This window comes from Cervus elaphus, chromosome 32, assembly GCF_910594005.1.
Source record: "Cervus elaphus chromosome 32, mCerEla1.1, whole genome shotgun sequence".
Taxonomy (NCBI): domain Eukaryota; kingdom Metazoa; phylum Chordata; class Mammalia; order Artiodactyla; family Cervidae; genus Cervus; species Cervus elaphus.
In genome coordinates, this window is record NC_057846.1 from 17,077,889 (window position 1) to 17,097,694 (window position 19,806).

Consider the following 19,806-nt stretch of genomic DNA (forward strand, 5'->3'; position numbering starts at 1 on the left):
AGTATCCAGTCTTACACTTAGTTATTTAATCCATAATAAAGAAATATGGTTGGCTTCCTATTTCCTACCACATGTAATGGTGAACTACAGGTTAATGGTGTTCATTACATATGGGGATGGGGAGAAAGTTCCTTTCAGAATCCTGAAAATACATTGTATATGATTTTAACTCAATGGATTTATCCACAGAAAAATTCAGGAATTTCATTCAGTGGAGAATATTACAGAAAATTTTCACAGATGATTAATAGACTGGGAGAGTTTTCAAAGGACTTAATAATGAAACTATAAGAATGTCTTCTAAGCAACCAAAATTGGTGGAGAAATTAGTAAGAAAACTGGCCATAAAATGACTTGTGCTTAGTTGCTCAGCCGTGTCTGACTCTTTGTGACCCTATGTATGGTAGCCTGCCAGGCTCCTCAGTCCATGGGGGTTCTCCAGGCAGGAATACTGGAGTGGGTTGCCATGCCCTCCTCCAGGGGATCTTCCCGACCCAGGGATCAAACCCAGATCTCCTGCACTGCAGGCGGATTCTTTACCGTAGGAGCCATCCAGGAAGCCCATAAAATGATTTACTTATGTATAAAGATGTAAAACCTCTTAATAATCAGATAAACAAGAATTAAAACAAAAATAAAATACTAATTCATGCCCACTGAATTCACAAAAAGATGCAACCTAGTGGTGACCAGACCACGGAGGAATGATACTTGTCATTTATATTTTGTAGGATCTTAGTCTAGTGCAGCCTTTTTGGAGGGAAATACATAGTAGTGAATTTCCAAATTCTTATATCTTATTCAACAATTCAATGTTTGTTATTACACTCCTGAAAATCTAGCCTTCACTTCCAAGCAGGGGCATGACTGAAGTATGTTTGTGTAAGTAGAGTACTGGAGGCAAGTTAGATATTTTTTATTAGGGAAGTGAAAAAAAAATATGTTGATCCTATACTATGGAATAGTTAACTAACATGGTTGATCTTGAAAATTTAACTTTGGCTGGAAAAAAAACACAACTTGTGTAGATGTTTAATTCTGTTATTTGCACATGTGGTGAAAATCAAATACCATGTTAAATTCTATTTAAAGGGCTTTAACCTAGACAGTGAACCTAGATGGTGAAGGAGAGGGAAGCCTGACATGCTGCACTCCATGGGGTTGGAAAGAGTCAGACACGACTAAACTGCATATTAAGTTTTTTTTTTTTTCCATTTGTTTTTATTAGTTGGAGGCTAATTATTTTACAATATTGTAGGGGTTTTTGCCATATATTGGCATGAGTCAGACATGGATTTACATGTGTTCCCCATCCTGATCCCCTGTCCCTCCTCCCTCTCCATCCCATCCCTCTGGGTCTTCCCAGTGCACCAGCCCTGAGCACCCGTCTCATGCATCCAACCTGGGCTGGTGTTCTGTTTCACCCTTGATAGTATACTTGTTTCAATGCTGTTCTCTCAGAACATCACACCCCCACCTTCTCCCACAGAGTCTAAAATTCTGTTCTGTACATCTGTGTCTCTTTTTCTGTTTTGCATATAGGGTTATTGTTACCATCTTTCTAAATACCATATATATGCGTTAGTATACTGTATTGTTGTTTATCTTTCTGGCTTACTTCACTCTGTATAATAGGCTCCAGTTTCATCCATCTCATTAGAACTGATTCAAATGAATTCTTTTTAATGGCTGAGTAATATTCCATGGTGTATATGTACCACAGCTTCCTTATCCATTCATCTGCTGATGGGCATCTAGGTTGCTTCCATGTCCTGGCTATTATAAACAGTGCTGCGATGAACATTGGGGTGCACGTGTCTCTTTCAGATCTGGTTTCCTTGGTTTGTATGCCCAGGAGTGGGACTACTGGGTCATATGGAAGTTCTATTTCCAGTTTTTTAAAGGAATCTCCACACTGTTCTCCATAGTAGCTGTACTAGTTTGCATTCCCACCAACAGTGTAAGAGGGTTCCCTTTTCTCCACACCCTCTCCAGCATTTATTGCTTGTAGACTTTTGGATAGCAGCCATCCTGACTGGCGTGTAATGGTACCCCATTGAGCTTTTGATTTGCATTTCTCTGATAATGAGTGATGTTGAGCATCTTTTCATGTGTTTGTTAGCCATCTGTATGTCTTCTTTGGAGAAATGTCTGTTTAGATCTTTGGCCCATTTTTTGATTGGGTCATTAATTTTTCTGGAATTGAGCTGCAGGTGTTGCTTGTATATTTTTGAGATTAATCCTTTGTCTGTTTCTTCGTTTGCTATCATTTTCTCCCATCGTGAGGGCTGTCTTTTCACCTTGCTTACAGTTTCCTTTGTTGTGCAAAAGCTTTTAAGTTTCATTAGGTCCCATTTGTTTATTTTTGCTTTTATTTCCAATATTCTGGGAGGTAGGTCATAGAGGATCCTGCTGTGATTTATGTCGGAGAGTGTTTTGCCTATGTTCTCCTCTAGGAGTTTTACAATTTCTGGTCCTACATTTAGATCTTTAATCCATTTTGAGTTTATTTTTGTGTATGGTGTTAGAAAGTGTTCTAGTTTCACTCTGTTACAAATGGTTGACCAGTTTTCCCAGCACCACTTGTTAGTCTTTTTTCCATTGTATATTCTTGCCTCCTTTGTCGAAAACAAGGTGTCCGTAGATACGTGGATTTATCTCTGGGCTTTCTATTTTGTTCCATTGATCTATATTTCTGTCTTTGTGCCAGTACCATACTGTCTTGATGACTGTGGCTTTGTAGTAGAGCCTGAAGTCAGGCAGGTTGATTCCTCCAGTTCCGTTCTTCTTTCTCAAGATTACTTTGGCTATTCGAGGTTTTTTCTATTTCCATACAAATTTCAAATTATTTGTTCTAGTTTTGTGAAGAATACCGTTGGTAGCTTGATAGGGATTGCATTGAATCTATAGATTGCTTTGGGTAGTATACTCATTTTCATGATATTGATTCTTCCAATCCATGAACACGGTATATTTCTCCATCTATTTGTGTCCTCTTTGATTTCTTTCATCAGTGTTTTATAGTTTTCTATGTATATGTCTTTTGTTTCTTTAGGTAAATATACTCCTCAGTATTTTATTCTTTTTGTTGCAATGGTGAATGGTATTGTTTCTTTAATTTCTCTTTCTGTTTTTTCATGGTTAGTGTATAGGAAAGCAAGGGATTTCTGTGTGTTAATTTTATATCCTGCAACTTTACTATATTCATTGATTAGCTCTGGTAATTTTCTGGTAGGGTCTTTAGGGTTTTCTATGTAGAGGATCATGTCATCTTCAAACAGTGAGAGTTTCACTTCTTCTTTTCCTATCTGGATTCCTTTTACTTCTTTTTCTGCTCTGATTGCTGTGGCCAAAACTTCCAAAACTATGTTGAATAGTAGTGGTGAGAGTGGGCACCCTTGTCTTGTTCCTGAATTTAGGGAAAATGCTTTCAATTTTTCACCATTGAGGATAATGTTTGCTGTGGGTTTATCATATATAGCTTTTATTATATTGTGGTATGTTCCTTCTATTCCTGCTTTCTGGAGAGTTTTTATCATAAATGAGTGTTGAATTTTGTCAAAGGCTTTTTCTGCATCTATTGAGATAATCATATGGTTTTTATCTTTCAATTTGTTAAAGTGGTGTATTACATTGATTGATTTGTGGATATTAAAGAATCCTTGCATTCCTGGGATAAAGCCCACTTGGTCATGGTGTATGACTTTTTTAATATGTTGTTGGATTCTGTTTGTTAGAATTTTGTTAAGGATTTTTGCATCTATGTTCATCAGTGATATTGGCCTGTAGTTTTCTTTTTTTGTGGCATCTTTGTCTGGTTTTGGCATTAGGGTGATGGTGGCCTCATAGAATGAGTTTGGAAGTTTACCTTCTTCTGCAATTTTCTGGAAGATTTTGAGTAAGATAGGTGTTAGCTCTTATCTAAATTTTTGGTAGAATTCAGCTGTGAAGCCATCTGGCCCTGGGCTTTTGTTTGCTGGAAGATTTCTGATTACAGTTTTGATTTCTGTGCTTGTGATGGGTCTGTTAAGATCCTCTATTTATTCCTGGTTCAGTTTTGGAAAGTTATACTTTTCTAAGAATTTGTCCATTTCTTCCAAGTTGTCCATTTTATTGACATAGAGCTGCTGGTAGTAGTCTCTTATGATCCTTTGTATTTCAGTGTTGTCTGTTGTGATCTCTCCATTTTCATTTCTAATTTTGTTGATTTGGTTCTTCTCCCTTTGTTTCTTAATGAGTCTTGCTAATGGTTTGTCAATTTTGTTTATATTTTCAAAAAACCAGCTTTTAGCTTTGTTGATTTTTTGATATGGTCTCTTTTTGCTTCTTTTGCGTTCATTTCTGCCCTAATTTTTAAGATTTCTTTCCTTCTACTAACCCTGGGTTTCTTCATTTCTTCCTTCTCTAATTGCTTTACGTGTAGAGCTAGGTTATTTATTTGACTTTTTTCTTGTTTCTTGAGGTAAGCCTGTAATGCTATGAACCTCCCCCTTATCACTGCTTTTACAGTATCCCATAGGTTTTGGGTTGTTGTGTTTTCATTTTCATTTGTTTCTATGCATATTTTGATTTCCTTTTTGATTTCTTCAATGATTTGTTGGTTATTGAGAAGTGTGTTATTTAGCCTCCATATGTTTGAATTTTTAACAATTTTTTCCCTGCAATTGAGATCTAGTCTTATTGAATTGTGGTCAGAAAAGATGACTGGAATGATTTCAATTTTTTTGAATTTACCAAGGCTAGATTTATGGCCCAGGATGTGATCTATTCTGGAGAAGGTTCTGTGTGCACTTGAGAAAAAGGTGAAGGTGATTGTTTTGGGGTGAATTGTCCTATAGATATCAATTAGGTATAGCTGGTCCATTGTGTCATTTAAAGTTTGTGTTTCCTTGTTAATTTTCTATTTAGTTGATCTATCCATAGGTGTGAGTGGGGTATTAAAGTCTCCCACTATTATTGTGTTACTGTTAATTTCCCCTTTCACACTCATTAGCATTTGCCTTACATATTGCGGTGCTCCTATGTTGGGTGCATATACATTTATAATTGTTATATCTTCTTCTTGGATTGATCCTTTGATCATTATGTAGTTTCCTTCTTTGTCTCTTTTCACAGCCTTTACTTTAAAGTCTATTTTATCTGATATGAGTATTGCGACTCCTGCTTTCTTTTGGTCTCCATTTGCATGAAATACTTTTTTTCAGCCCTTCACTTTCAGTCTGTATGTGTCCCATGTTTTGAGGTGGGTCTCTTGTAGACAGCATATATAGGGGTCTTGTTTTTGTATCCATTCAGCCAGTCTTTGTCTTTTGGTTGGGGCATTCAACCCATTTACATTTAAAGTAATTATTGATAGGTATGGTCCCGTTGCCATTTACTTTGTTGTTTTGGGTTCGCATTTATACAACCTTTCTGTGTTTCCTGTCTAGAGAAGATCCTTTAGCATTTGTTGAAGAGCTGGTTTGGTGGTGCTGAATTCTCTCAGCTTTTGCTTGTCTGTAAAGCTTTTGAATTCTCCTTCATATCTGAATGAGATCCTTGCTGGGTACAGAATCTGGGTTGTAGGTTATTCTCTTTCATTGCTTTAAGTATGTCCTGACATTCCCTTCTGGCCTGAAGAGTTTCTATTGATAGATCAGCTGTTATCCTTATGGGAATCCCTTTGTGTGTTATTTGTTGTTTTTCCCTTACTGCTTTTAATATTTGTTCTTTGTGTTTGATCTTTGTTAATTTGATTAATATGTGTCTTGGGGTGTTTTGCCTTGGGTTGATCCTGTTTGGGCCTCTCTGGGTTTCTTGGACCTGTGTAACTATTTCCTTCCCCATTTTAGGGAAGTTTTCATCTATTATCTCCTTGAGTATTTTCTCATGGCCTTTCTTTTTGTCTTCTTCTTCTGGGACTCCTATGATTCGAATGTTGGGATGTTTCACATTGTCCCAGAGGTCCCTGAGGTTGTCCTCATTTCTTTTGATTCTTTTTTCTTTTTTCCTCTCTGCTTCATTTATTTCCAGCATTTTATCTTCTACCTCACTTATCCTGTCTTCTGCCTCTGTTATTCCACTGTTGGTTCCCTCCAGAGTGTTTTTTATCTCATTTATTGCATTATTCATTTTTAATTGACTCTTTTTTAATTTCTTCTAGGTCCTTGTTAAACATTTCTTGCATCTTCTCAATCTTTGTCTCCAGGCTATTTATCTGTAATTCCATTTTGTTTTCAAGATTTTGGGTCATTTTTATTATCATTATTATAAATTCTTTTTCAGGTAGATTCCCTATCTCCTCCTCTTTTGTTTGGCTTGGTGGGCATTTTTCATGTTCCTCTACCTGTTGGGTGTTTCTCTGCCTTTTCATCTTGTTTAGATTACTGTGTTTGGAGTGGCCTTTCTGTCTTCTGGTGGTCTGTGGTTCCTTTTTATTGTGGAGGTTTCTCCCAGTGAGTGGGGTTGGACAATTGACTTGTCAAATTTTCTTGGTTAGGGAAGCTTGTGTCGGTGTTCTGGTGCGTGGAACTGGATTTCTTCTCTCTGGAGTGCAATGGAGTGTCCAGTAGTGAGTTTTGAGATAGGTCTATGTGTTTGGTGTGACTTTGGGCAGCCTGTATGTTGATGCTCAGGGCTATGTTCCTGCCTTGCTGGAGAATTTGTGTGGTATGTCTTGCTCTGGAACTTATTGGCTCTTGGGTGGTGGTTGATTTCAGTGTAGGTATGGAGGCTTTTGGGTGATCTCTTATTACTTGATGTTCCCTGTAGTCAGGAGTTCTCTGGTGTTCTCAGGTTTGGGGCTTAAGTCTCCTGCCTCTGGATTTCAGTCTTATTCTTCCAGTAGCCTCAAGGCTTCTCCAGCTATACAGCACTGATAATAAAACTTCTAGGTTAATGGTGAAAAGATTCTCCACAGTGAGGGACACCCAGAGAGGTTCACAGAGTTACATGAAGAAGAGGAGAGGGAGGAAAGAGATGGAGATGAGCAGGAGGAGATAAAGGGGGACTTAAGAGGAGAGAGACAGATCTATGCAGTACTCTGTTCCCTAAGTGTTCTCTGTAGCCCAGAACACCCACAGAGATTCACAGAATTGAATTGAGAAGAGAAGGGGAGGGAGGAAATAGAGGTGATCTGGGGGAGAAAAAGGCGAGTCAAAAGGGAAAGAGTAATGATCAAACTCCTGAGTAAAAATGGGTACTGAATATTGGACTCTTAAATGTCCAAAATTGATTTCAAATACTGAAAAACAAAGATTAAAAATCTAGAGTAGAGGTTAGACTCTTAAAAATACAATATTAAAAACAAAAACACAAAATATTTAAGAAATATATATGAAGTTCACTTTAAAAATAGGATCTTTTTTGTTTTGCAAGGTTATAGTGAAATGAAAATGAAAATTAAAGAGTAATAGAGGAGTAATAGAGGACTATAAGAGAAAAAAAGAGAAAGTTTTTTATTTAAAAAAGTAGTAAAAATATATGAGAATGAAAATGAAAATTGAGTAATAGAAAACTTTAAAAGATAATGAAAGAAAAAAAGAAAAGAAAAAAAATTCTTTTCATTAAAAAATAGTAAAAATATATGAAAATGAAAATTAAGGAGTAATAGAGGAGTAATAGAGGACTTTAAAAGAAAATAAAAGAAAAAAAAGGATAAAAATTTCTTTTAATAAAAAATAGTAAAAATATATGAAAATGAAAATTAAGGAGTAATAGAGGAATAATAGTGAATGTTAAAAGAAAATAAAAGAAAAAAATTTTAAAAAAGAAAAGAAAAACAATTTTTAATTAAAAAAAAATAATAGTAAAAATATATCTAGGAATTTCTCTGGGGCTGTTGCAGGCAGTGTGGGTTCGGTTCAGTTTCAGATAGCTCCTTGTTCCAGCTTACACTTCTCGATATCTATAGGCCCCTTCCGGTGTAGTCGGTGTTAACTACAGGGATTTTAATCTGTTGCACCAGTCACTTCTGAAGCGGTTCCCTTTGTTTATTTGGCTTCTGTTTGCTGATCTCTTCAGTGTCTAATTTCAGCCCTGACACAGGCGGGCGGAGGTGGTCTCTCGTTCAGGTTCGCTTGTTCAGTCGTGTTGTGGGGAGGGAGGGGCGCTGCAGACAAATGTCACTGGCGTGTGTGGGGAGCACTCACAGTATTCCGGCCACACTGGGTTTGCCCCCGCTCGCGGCCCGTGTGCTTTCTCCGTCTACACTGCTCAGGCTCCAGGCTGCTCTATAGGGAGCAGGCCCTGCATTGCGTGAGGTTCCAGTTTTCAGGTCCTCCACAAGAGTGTAGACTTGGTTGGGCCTGCGTTTTGTGCCTTCCCCACCGAGCAGCTCAGGCAGCCAGGAGCTTGATGGGCGCTCTCTCCCTAGGTGCGGTGAGTGCCTTTTCCCCTCCGCGGCCCCAGCCTCAGTTTCCGGGTGCGCCGGTCAGGTGTGCCTTGTATCTGTTCTGGGGAGCTGGTCTCTAGCCGCGACCCTCCGGATGGATGTCAACCATCCAGAATCTCGGGAATTCTTTGGTTAGAAACTGGGAGCCTGTTTGCAGTTTAGTAAGGGATGCCGTCTCTGGGGCTGAGTTTGCCCCTTTCCCCTCCCCCCTGCCTCCTGCTTCCTGCGGGGAATGGGCCGGTCCGCAGCCAGCTAGCTCTTCTTTTGAATTGCTCAGCCTTTCTTCTGTTCTGCGAATGGCCAGCAGTGTGTTCACTTGGCGCGCTTTTCGCTGGTTAATTTTCTCTCTCTCTCTTGCTATCCCACAGTTTAAGTTGCTATCTCACTTAGCTCCCTCCGATTGCCCTCAGGGCATTCAGGTCCAGTCCTTACCCTAAGCAATGCCGCCCGCTCCTCTCCATTCCACTCCCACTTGCTGGTGGCAGATGTGAGTGTCTGGGGTACTTTTCTGCTGGGAGTTGCTTTTAGGCATGTAATCTGTGGGTTTTATTTATTTTTCCTCCCAGTTAGGTTGTCCTCCGAGATTCAAAAACTTCCTCCAGACCCGCCAGTGAGAGGGTTTCCTGGTGTTTGGAAACTTCTTTAATTATGACTCCCTTCCCGGGACGGGTCTCCATCCCTAGCTCTTTTGTCTCTCTTTTTATCTTTTATATTTTGTCCTACTTCCTTTTGAAGATGATGGGCTGCTTTTCTGGGTGCCTGATGTCCTCTGCTAGCGATCAGAAGTTGTTTTGTGCAGTTTGCTCAGCGTTCAAATGTTCTTTTGATGAATTTGTAGGGGAGAAAGTGGTCTCCCCGTCCTATTCCTCCATCATCTTTGCATATTAAGTTTGTAACTGTTATGCATTTTGGAATTTAGTGTGGATTATCTGTTTAAGGCAGTTTTCTTGTACGTCTTCACAATGCCATAAATGCACACCAGATATGGAAAACATTTCTGTCATTATAAACTGGAAAATTGACACTGTCTACCATTCTACTCTTCTAACACTAGCCAGTGTGTTCACTCTGGGAAACTAAAATATACCAAGTCTTAAGTCTAACAGAATTACACTTTATTTTTGTTGTTGTTGTTGTTTCTGAAGGTGTTGTTGTTGTTCAGTCACTAAGTCATGTTCGGCTCTTTGTGACCCATGAACTGGAGTGCCCCAGGCTTCCCTGTCCTTCACTGTCTCCCAGAGTTTGCTCAAACTCATGTCCATTGATTGATTCAGTGATGTTATCCAACCATCTTATCCTCTGTCACCCCCTTCTCCTCCTGCCTTCAATCTTTCCCAGCATCAGGGTCTTTTCCAGTGAGTCGTTGGCTCTTTGCGTCAGTTGGCCAAAGTATTGGAGCCTCAGCTTCAGCATCAGCCCTTCTAATGAATATTCAGGGTTGATTTCATTTGGGATTGATTGGTTTGATCTCCTTGCAGTCCAAGGTAGGCTCTCAAGAGTCTTCTCCAGCATCAGAGTTCAAAAGCATCAATTCTTTGGCACTCAGCCTTCTTTACGGTGCAGCTCTCACACCCATATATGACTACTGGGAAAACCAAAGCTTTGATTATATAGACCTTTGTCAGCAAAGTGATGTCTCTGCTTTTTAATATGCTGCATAGGTTTGTCATAGCTCTTCTTCCAGGGAGCAAGCATCTTTTAATTTCCTGGCTGCAATCACTGTCTGCAGGGTTTTAGAGCCCAGGAAAATAAAATCTGCCACTGTTTCCATTTTTTCCCCCATCTATTTGCCATAAAATGATAGGACCAGATATCATGATCTTTGTTTTTTGAATGTTGTGCTTTAAGCCAGCTTTTTCACTCTCTTCTTTCACCTTTATCAAGAGGCTCTTTAGTTATGAAGGTTTAGTTCTGATGGTATGGTGACTAGTTATTCCTTTTGTAACATATATTATGCACAGCCCAAAATAATCCATTAAGCACTCTGTACTTTTTATCTTACTGTTTAAGTTTAAATCCAATGCTTTTGCAAAGTTAATATTTTGCCAACCTGATGTACCAGATGTATCACATACTATGATATTTATTTTCTTTAAAGTCACACTGGATATTGGTCCATACCTGACTTGAACTTTTCTCTTTGCATTATTCCTTGTATAGGAGAAATATGGATTAGAAAAGCAGTGTAAAATAAAGATAAGGAGACTAGAAAATGCTTTCCTGAGTAATTGAAAATGAGTTATGAGTTATCAAAAAGTGATATTATAGTTCTTAAGTAAAATCTAAATATGATTGATAACTGTATTCATTCACTAAGGATTAAAATCTCATTAGATAACAATGGAGTATAACCTACAGGATAAAGTTCTTCATAAAGTAGCTAATAGTTTTCTCAGAATATAACATCGAAAACTGAGCAATTAACAGTATGGGGTGGCCAGTGGCAAACAGTATTTGATTTTCATAAAGTCTGCACAAATTCATATTCTTCCATTTCACACATACAGAAAAGCCTGTGATTTTACTGTATTCAGTCTCCTCTTTGGGAAAATGTGTTTAGGAGTAATAGATTTCGTCTTGAGCTCTCTGCTTTTGTTCTATGACATTTATCCAAGATAAATTTTAAATTGCCAGAAAATGCAAGTTATTGATCTTTATTGGTAGATTTATTTACTGTTCTGTCACTCTTGACTTTTCAGAAATTTTCCTTATAACATATGTATATTTTGTTTCCAACCTTCCACTATTTTGCATGGTATTTAATATTCATATGTATCTTCCTTTTTGTTACACTGGGGTTTTAGAATGCCAGCCTGTGGTATGTTCTTCACATACTATAAATTAAAATATTTTTCATCCTTTAAAATACCATGTTATCCATGATCCATCTTTTATTAAAATCAAATCCAGAGACTACCGTAAGAATTGTCTTATCACATCTTATTCTCACCTAAGTATTTAACAGTATAAATCAAGGTTCTAGGTGTTATTTCCTGTGTTACTAGGAAAAAATAACTGGTTTTTAAATGATTTTTAACTGTAATTATAACAATATCTATCCTTCTCCTGATGACTTTTTTCCCCCAAGTGGTCTATTTTTATCCTGACATTTTTGTCCATTCTATGAATTTCATCATAGGGAAGAAACAGCAGTTTGTCTTAGGACAGCTCAATTTTGATCTCCAGGTGACAAGCTGATATTTCTTTCCTTTGAAGAAGCTTTTAATATGATGGGTTAAATGTCAACGAAAAAACTCTCATCCTATATTGAACCTTGCTAACCTCATTTTTCTTAATATTAATGACATATTGAGATTTGATTTCTTTAAGGTTTTGTTTTTTTAACAGAGGTAAAGATTTTTTTCAAAAGAATGCATTTATTTAGGTATCTTGTCAGTTCAGTTCAGTCGCTCAGTCATGTCTGACTCTTTGCGACCCCACAGACTGCAGCATGCCAGGCCTCCCTGTCCATCACCAACTCCCGGAGTTTACTCAAACCCATGTCCATTGAGTCGGTGATGCCATCCAACCATCTCATCCTCTGTCATCCCCTTCTCCTCCTGCCTTCAATCTTTCCCAGCATCAGGGTCTTTTCCAATGAGTCAGCTCTTCATATCAGGTGGCCAATGTATCGGAGTTTCAGCTTCAGCATCAGTCCCTCCAGTGAACACCCAGGACTGATTTCCTTTAGGATGGCCTGGTTGGATCTCCTTGCAGTCCAAGGGACTCTCAAGAGTCTTCTCCAACAGCACAGTTCAAAAGCATCAATTATTCAGTGCTCAGCTTTCTTTATGGGCCAACTCTCACATCCATACGTGACCACTGGAAAAACCATAGCCTTGACTAGACGGACCTTTGTTGGCAAACAAATGTCACCCGTGAAATAACTGGACGGCTTGCTCACTAATCCCACTATAGAGCAAAAGAAGTACATTTTCTAAGGGGAAATGAAGAGTAAGTATTTATGTTTGGTTACTCAGTCTGGAATTAAATTTTTAAAAAAATCATTTACCTTGATGTATTTCAAGACAAATTAAAAAAATGTGTTGCCTCTATTGAAACTTTTCTCTCTGAGTAATTTTTCTTCAGAATGTCTTGCTTTGTAATTTTACCAGATTTCTGACATTCTGTACAATGTGCAACACTGATGTCCTAGTAAACTGGGGTAAAAAAGCAAAAAACAAACAGAAAAAAACAGACAACCCCCCCCCACCCTGCACTTTTCTGTGATGTAAACACTCCCACTGTGGCCACAGTTAGACTGTCAGTAGTGTTAAACCTCACAAAACTCCCAGATATTCTGTTATCCTCTCTTCTGATCTACTCCAAGCCAATCCATCACACCCCTACCACTCTGCCTCTTTAATAAACAGAGAAGCTTTGAATGACAGAAATAAGTGAACAGTTCTCCTAAAGATAAGAACATTGTGGAAGTACGGACTATCACCCTTCTCTGCCCCTGAATTTTATTATGCTGTCTTGTCACTTAGGAGAGCTAGCTTAGCCTTTATCCCAGTATGATTATTTTTGAAGACAGTGAAGTACTTAACTGTAATTCTCTTTTCTTTGAACTTTGTTGCATGATATAGATCCTAAAAGTTGTGGCAGATTATCATTCCTACTGGATATTCAATTGGGTTCTCTTCTTTTCTCTCAACAAGCTTGTGACAGGATGGTGTCTGACTGCAGGTAAACAATTCTGCTGAGTAATTGAATAAAATGTGAAAAGCCCTATGCAGGTAGTGAAATCCCATATACTTGATGCTAAGATTTTATTCTCATCTTTTCTGGAGGAGAAGCATCAAGACTCAATTGACTATATTATCTAATAAAAATCATAAAGAATAGAATATTATTAAGTATAAATGTTAAATAGTTTTATTTTTTACAGATGATCTCCAAATTATAATTATAAATCATCAGTATAAAATTACAAGTAGGCTGATTTGTTCAATTACACGCATGCCTATCTTGAGACTACCTTGATTCTCTGCACCGCGTGACTCAGTCATGTCCACCTCTCTGTGACCCCGTGGACTGTAGCCCGCCAGGCTCCTCTGTCCATGGGATTCTCCAGTCAAGAGTACTGGGGTGGGTTGCCATTTCCTACTCCAAGGGATCTTCCCGCCCCAGCGATCAAACCTGGGTCCCTTGTGCCTCCTGCATTGGCAGGCAGATTCTTTACACTGAGCCACCCAGGAAGCCCTGAAACCACGTTACCCTCATTCTAATGCACTTGCCCAGAATGAAGAGGAGTTTTCACTGAAAACCTTTCAAAACACTTCAGACTATGTGGTTTCCACATGCTCCAACTTCTCCACACACAAAAACAGCTCTGGACATTGCCCAAAAGGCAGTTTCCTGGGCCCTATTTCCTCTTCGCAACTTGATGAGATGTTGCAGTTATGCACAACTGCGCCATCTTGTTTAACAAGGGCATACTATATTTCTAAATAGAAAAATAAAGCGTTAAACAGAGATTTTTAGACAAAAGAAACTGGGAGGTAAGCGGGGATAAAAAGGTGGTTTTGAACAATTAAACTGTTCAAAAGGTGGTTCTGAACAATTAGAACTGTTATATTTGAAATAATGAAATAATGTGCAAAGACTTCTACTGTTTAGTTAGATAAGGAAGTCCATGTTGAATGAGCGGGGTTATCACCAGGAAGGACTTGGAGCTGGAGCTTATTAGATCAGTTTTCTGCTTCTGTGCCCAGATAGATCCTGTTCTCAGGAGTTGCATGCTGATTATGGGACATGACAGTAACACAAAGTGTATATTGGCACGGTCCTGACACTTGTAGGTTGCTTAAATGCAGGGTCAGTTATGTTATCATACAAGCACCAATAAGGTAAAAATAGAACACTTGCCAGAGAAACTGACTTGTGGAAAATGTTTGAAACATCCTTTAATAAAGCTGAAAACTGCACTTGTATTTTCTCCACCCATCCTCCTTAACACCCCATGATACATTCACAAACTCAATTTTTTGCTTCAAAGGAGGAGGCAGCTAGCACAGTTGGGAGCTGTTATCCATCTTGATGAGTCTATATTCATTCCCACGCATCACCCCCATAACTGTGGGAGTCTTGTGCATTGATTCCTTCATTTATTGTGGCAGAATCTTTTCAGATCTTTCGTTGGGTTTACTAGTCTACAATTCCTGAGGATAACGTTACGTACTTATGTATTTTTGTAACGTGGGTAATATGTCTGCATTTGTGCAGACATACGGGATCTCACCGTCCCTCAGTGAGCCTTTAAATATAATAGGTAAAGACACTGAGATTCTGTCAGTAGCTTCTGAGTGCCCCAGGGTCACTTTCATCAGGTCTCGGGCACGTGAAAGCGTGCAGCCTGACTGAGCAGCCTCTCATCTGGTGAACTGCTGTTTACAGTCGCTGTGCCGTCGACGTGGAAATTTATGTGAGAGCTGTGATCACGCTTAATGCCTTTTGGGAAGAGCAAAGAAAATACAGTTTAAAGTCTGGCATTTTGGATCGCCTCTTTTAGTTCTTGAAAAATGTTGCTAATTTCCTTTGAAGGAAATTTTGTCTGCTTGTGCGCAACCAGCTCTGTACCACGGAAAGCAGTGGAGAATAGTAAAACTAGGTGTGAGACCATGGAGCTAAGGGTCCTGGGTTCAGAACCTCAACTTTCCTACTTAGTATTTTTTCAAGAATGTTATGTTTCTGTAAAATGGAGCCACAGTGGGACCTACCTCATATCCACTTCACAGAGTAATTACAAGGATTAAAGGGGTGAATGTACAGATCACTTAAAACTGTACATGGCACCTGGTGGTCACAAGGAGTATTAATTCTCATTTATATATGTAATATTTACATGTATTGTGTATCAGGCTATCTATCTTGCCACATACACCATTATATTTTCTGTATACATGCATATGTGTGTGTGTGTGCGTGCGCTTGTGTGTGCTCAGTCATGTCTGACTGTTTGTGGCCCTTTGACTGTACCCCATCAGGCTACTTTATCCATGGGATTCTCCAGGCAAGAATAGTGTCTTCTGCCTTGCAGGCCGATTCTTTACCTGTTGAGCTGTTGGGGGAACCCACATGCATTCGTGTACACATACAATCATGGCATGTTAATTTCCTTGTATGTTTATACTTACTCTATACATACACACATGCAAGTAGATGTTTAAAAGATAAAATATTTTAAAGTTATGAGTATGACTCATACAAATATAAAAAGAGAATACATGTCAGATATTTTTTCTGATATATCAGTTAATGAGGGACCAAGATGTTAAAACTAATTCAAAGGAGATTTCAAAACATATGCCCTGCCAAGTTTATTTCCTGCAGTGAATCCGTTTCAATCACTGTCATATTCTGTTTAATCATCTGCTAATACTTTTATCTACAAAATTACCTGCTTCCATTTTTTCCCCCTAATTTTCAGATCTTTTGTTTCTCTGTGCTAACATTGGTGTTTTTGAAAGACATTTACTTTTTCTGCAATTTTTCCTAAATTTCATGTATGAAATCCTTGTTGCTACTCCTGTGTGCTTAGAATATATACAACTACTAGATGTCTTCTTGTAGTTTGTCTTTTGGTTTGTGTATAGTGTACACCCTACAAATTTGTCAAATAAACCCCTTCATCACAAATCCAATGGCTATTTCCACTTAGCTTTCGAATTTTCTCTTTACCCACTGTCTTCTTGAATCTCTATGCAAAACCTCTGTCACTAATAGAGACAAAGGTGTCTCTTTTGCTTCTTACTCTCTTTTTCTAGTGATATTTGAAAGCTATCTCACCACGAGTTTTATTGCTCATTATCATTGCTTTAATTATGTATTCCTATAATTCTTCTGTGAATGTGATTAAGTATCTTCTTTTCTCATTATTGTTCCTGGTACAGCATCTAAAATCTGCATCAGCTGATTGCTTTCTTCATCATTGCAATTTAGAATCCCTCTTGACTACATTCATCCCTCACTGAAATTAGCTCAAAGTCCCCTCCTTGGATTAATGACTCCTCCTCACCCAGTGCTATGCTCTCCTTTTCTTGAGAGATAAATAGATAAGTAGCCCATTCCATTATCACCAAATCATGAGTATAGATGATAATGCTGGAGGTTATTTAGAATTGATCCCCTGTGTTCCAGATGGAAGGGTGGATTCAGAAACTTTCCCAAACTGAGGGTTATCTCTTCAGAAGGAGATTTGGGAACATCTTTTGTGAATATAGTTATTTCTATGCTGTGGTGCCGAGTTACTAAAAATGAAGGTTCAATTTACAGCTACAAATTCAAGTAAGTTTAAATCACATTACTGCCAATTATCTTTTGCCCGTACGTGCCGAAGGGGAATATTAACCAGTAAATTAGCATGTTGAATGTCTCATCCAAATACAAATCAAATTCAAGCAAGATGTCCTTACAAGGAGACAGCAACAAAGCGCAGATCCTTAACTAACTTTGTAGGACAAGAGATTGAATGAGGCCCCAATTATTAGACACAATGTAATTCACCTTTCAAATAATTTTTTTGTTATTTCCTGGTAGAATTTAATTGTGTGCTGAGTGGAGAATGTTTCCAGAGGTGACACATAAGGTTTTATCTTTTCTACTTATTTACATATCTGTCTTGTAACCAATTATAACTTTACCTGTGGCTACTAAATAAGTAGGTTTCCTTTTGCAGGGAGCTTGTCTCATACTGAAATTGAATGGTAAACAAAAACAGTTCAGAGAGAAGCATGATATATTTGCAGTGCATTAATTGGTGATATAAAACATTCTTAGAGCTGCTTGCTTACCACTCTTATTTACACTTTCCTTTCTTCCTGAAATAGCCAACATCCCCTGTTTACATTTTGTTGTTCTAGGAGCAACTGAACTATCACCTTCTGCAGGAAAATTTTCTCTAACTGTCTCAGTTTGGTTTGGCAGGTCCCTCTGTTCACATCACCCTGCCCAAGCTGGGTTTATCATTGCCCCCTGAACCTAGAATGACTTGTCTATGGATCCGTCAGCTGGGCTGTGCTGGGTTGTGAAGTACATTGTAGGCAGGATCATTCTTGGTTGCACCTGCATGCTTGCTGACTGACACTGCCTCTGACATCCCTTAGTATTATTTTGCTCAAAGTAACAACAGCAAAAACAAACATCAAACAAAAATAGTGTTGAGTGTGTGATGAAGAGTTTTAACAAGCTCATAGGTCTTATGCAACACAGAAAACAAAACAGAACAAGAAAAAAGTAACAGTACATGTGAAGCAAACAAAAACAAAGAAGAGACAGGGAAGAATAATTACAGTAAATGAATTTGCTAAAATCTGTGTGAATTGCTACAGATTTGATGGGTATTTGTGGCTAGAAGTTTAAAGATGTGATACATTATCTGTGTTTAAAATTTTTATTGGAGTATAGTTGATTTAAAATGTGTTAGTTTCTGCCGTACAGCAAAGTGAATCAGTTATACATATATCCACTTTTTTTTTTAGATTCCTTTCCTATATAGGTCATGTGGTTGTTCAGTTGCTTGGTCATGTCCGACTCTTTGTGAACGCTCGGACTGAAATACACCAGGCTTCCTTCCCTGTCCTTCACTATCTCCCTGAGTTTGCTCAAACTCATGTCCATTGAGTTGATGCTGCCATCCAACCGTTTCATATAGGTCATAACAGAGTATTGAGTGAAGTTCCCTGTGCCATAGAGGAGGTCCTTTTTAGCTGTCTATTTTATATACAGGTGTGTGTATATGTCAATCCCAAGCACCCTACTTACCTCTCCCCACTCCTTTTTCCCCAGTAACCATAAATTTGTTTTCTCCATCTGTGACTCTCTTTCTGCTTTTAAAGTAAAATTTATGTAGGAGGGGCTCTATGAAGAGGTGACACCAGAGCATTTCACTGATGGCTTACACCTCCCCTGTGGCTATTTCACCTTTCAGGTGGCAAGGCGCGTGGTGGAGGTGGAGATGGGAAACTTGGAGGCAGAATGTGGCCTCCTGATGATGGTCTGATGGATAGCTCACCTTTCCACTTGAAGTATCACACTTCTGGGAGAAGATCTGTGTAAGTACTTCACAGAGAGAGCCTGAGGGGCACCTGATTTTCTGGGGTCGCTCAGAGCAAGGGGTGAAGGGCTAGATGGGATTCGGGCAGAGCTCAGGGAAGCAAGACGGTATTCAGCTTGGCAAATGGGTTCATCTGTGCCATTTTTCTAGATTCTCCATGTGTGCATTAATCTATGATGTTTGTTTTTCTCTCTGACTCATCTCCCTCTGTATGACAGTCTGTAGGTCCATCCACGCCTGTGCAATTGGCACAACATACACTACTAGGTATATAGGAGATCACCAACAAGGGCCTACTTTACAGCACAGGGACCTCTACTCAGCGCTCTGTGGTGACCTAAATGGGAAGGGCATCCAGAAAAGAGGGGATGTGTGTGTACACAGAGCTGATTCACTCTGCTGTCCAGCAGACGCTAACGGCATTGTGAAACAACTATACTTCAATACAGTTTTTTTTTTCAAAAAATTCCTCTACCTCATGACTAATTAGAGCTTCCCGGGTGGCGCTTAGCATTAAGGAACCTGCCTGCCAGTGAAGGAGACATAAGGGATGTGGATCGGATTCCTGTGCTGGGAAGATCCCCTGGAGGAGGAAATGGCAACCCCACTCCAGTATGCTTGCCTGGAGAACTGGGTGGACAGAGGAGCCTGGTGGGCTACAGTCCATGGGGTCGCAAAGAGTCTGACACGACAGAAACGAATTAGCACGCACACACACAGTGAATTATTCAAAGGGAAACACGTTGTAAATTAATTTACTAGGAAATTTTAAAGCTAATAAAAGACATGTTCCCTGAAAAAAAAAAAAGTCTTTATTCAAATCTTTCAAGTTCATGGGGCCAGGGAATACAGCCGCGCGGCTTGGCCAGATCCTACTGGTTGCTATAGCGGGTGGCCGTCTGTCCATGGGGGCCCTGACTGACGTTCTCCCACAGGTCAGGACTCTTTGGCAATCACCTTCCACAGTGACAGGTGTGATGATTTTGATCGTGCTTCCCCTGTTTTTCCCTTGAATTCCTTTAGACTTCGAGGCATTTAATCCAACACTGGTGACTTGTCTTCCATCCAGTTTACCAGCTTGAGCTCTTCCTTCTGACACTGTGAATGGTCAGTTTTAGTGACAGAATGATTAGAAAATGACCCTTGAAAATTGGAACCACAACCATAAAGGAAGTAAGTGAAGCTCACTGAGAACAAAAATTCTTGGGAAAGAAAAACAAACTGCACCAGGAAAGCAAGCGAACAAATAGAAACCTAAACAAAACAAAACAAATGGCTAAGTAGCAATGCAAGTAAAACCGGGATGAAATGCAAAAGCTAGATACGACTCTAGTGTTTGGTCCTACTTTGAAAATGTGTGAAATTGCCACTGATATAC

At 39.0% G+C, this 19,806-nt stretch overlaps 1 long non-coding RNA gene across 1 annotated transcript in view; it reads left to right on the plus strand.

Moving 5' to 3' along the window:
* LOC122687924 overlaps positions 1-18,420 on the plus strand; it is a 137,970-nt gene extending 119,550 nt beyond the window's left edge. The window contains exon 5 of the long non-coding RNA XR_006339266.1: positions 18,303-18,420. This is a non-coding gene — a long non-coding RNA (uncharacterized LOC122687924). The remainder of the gene's footprint in view (positions 1-18,302) is intronic.
* Positions 18,421-19,806: the final 1,386 nt, after the last annotated feature.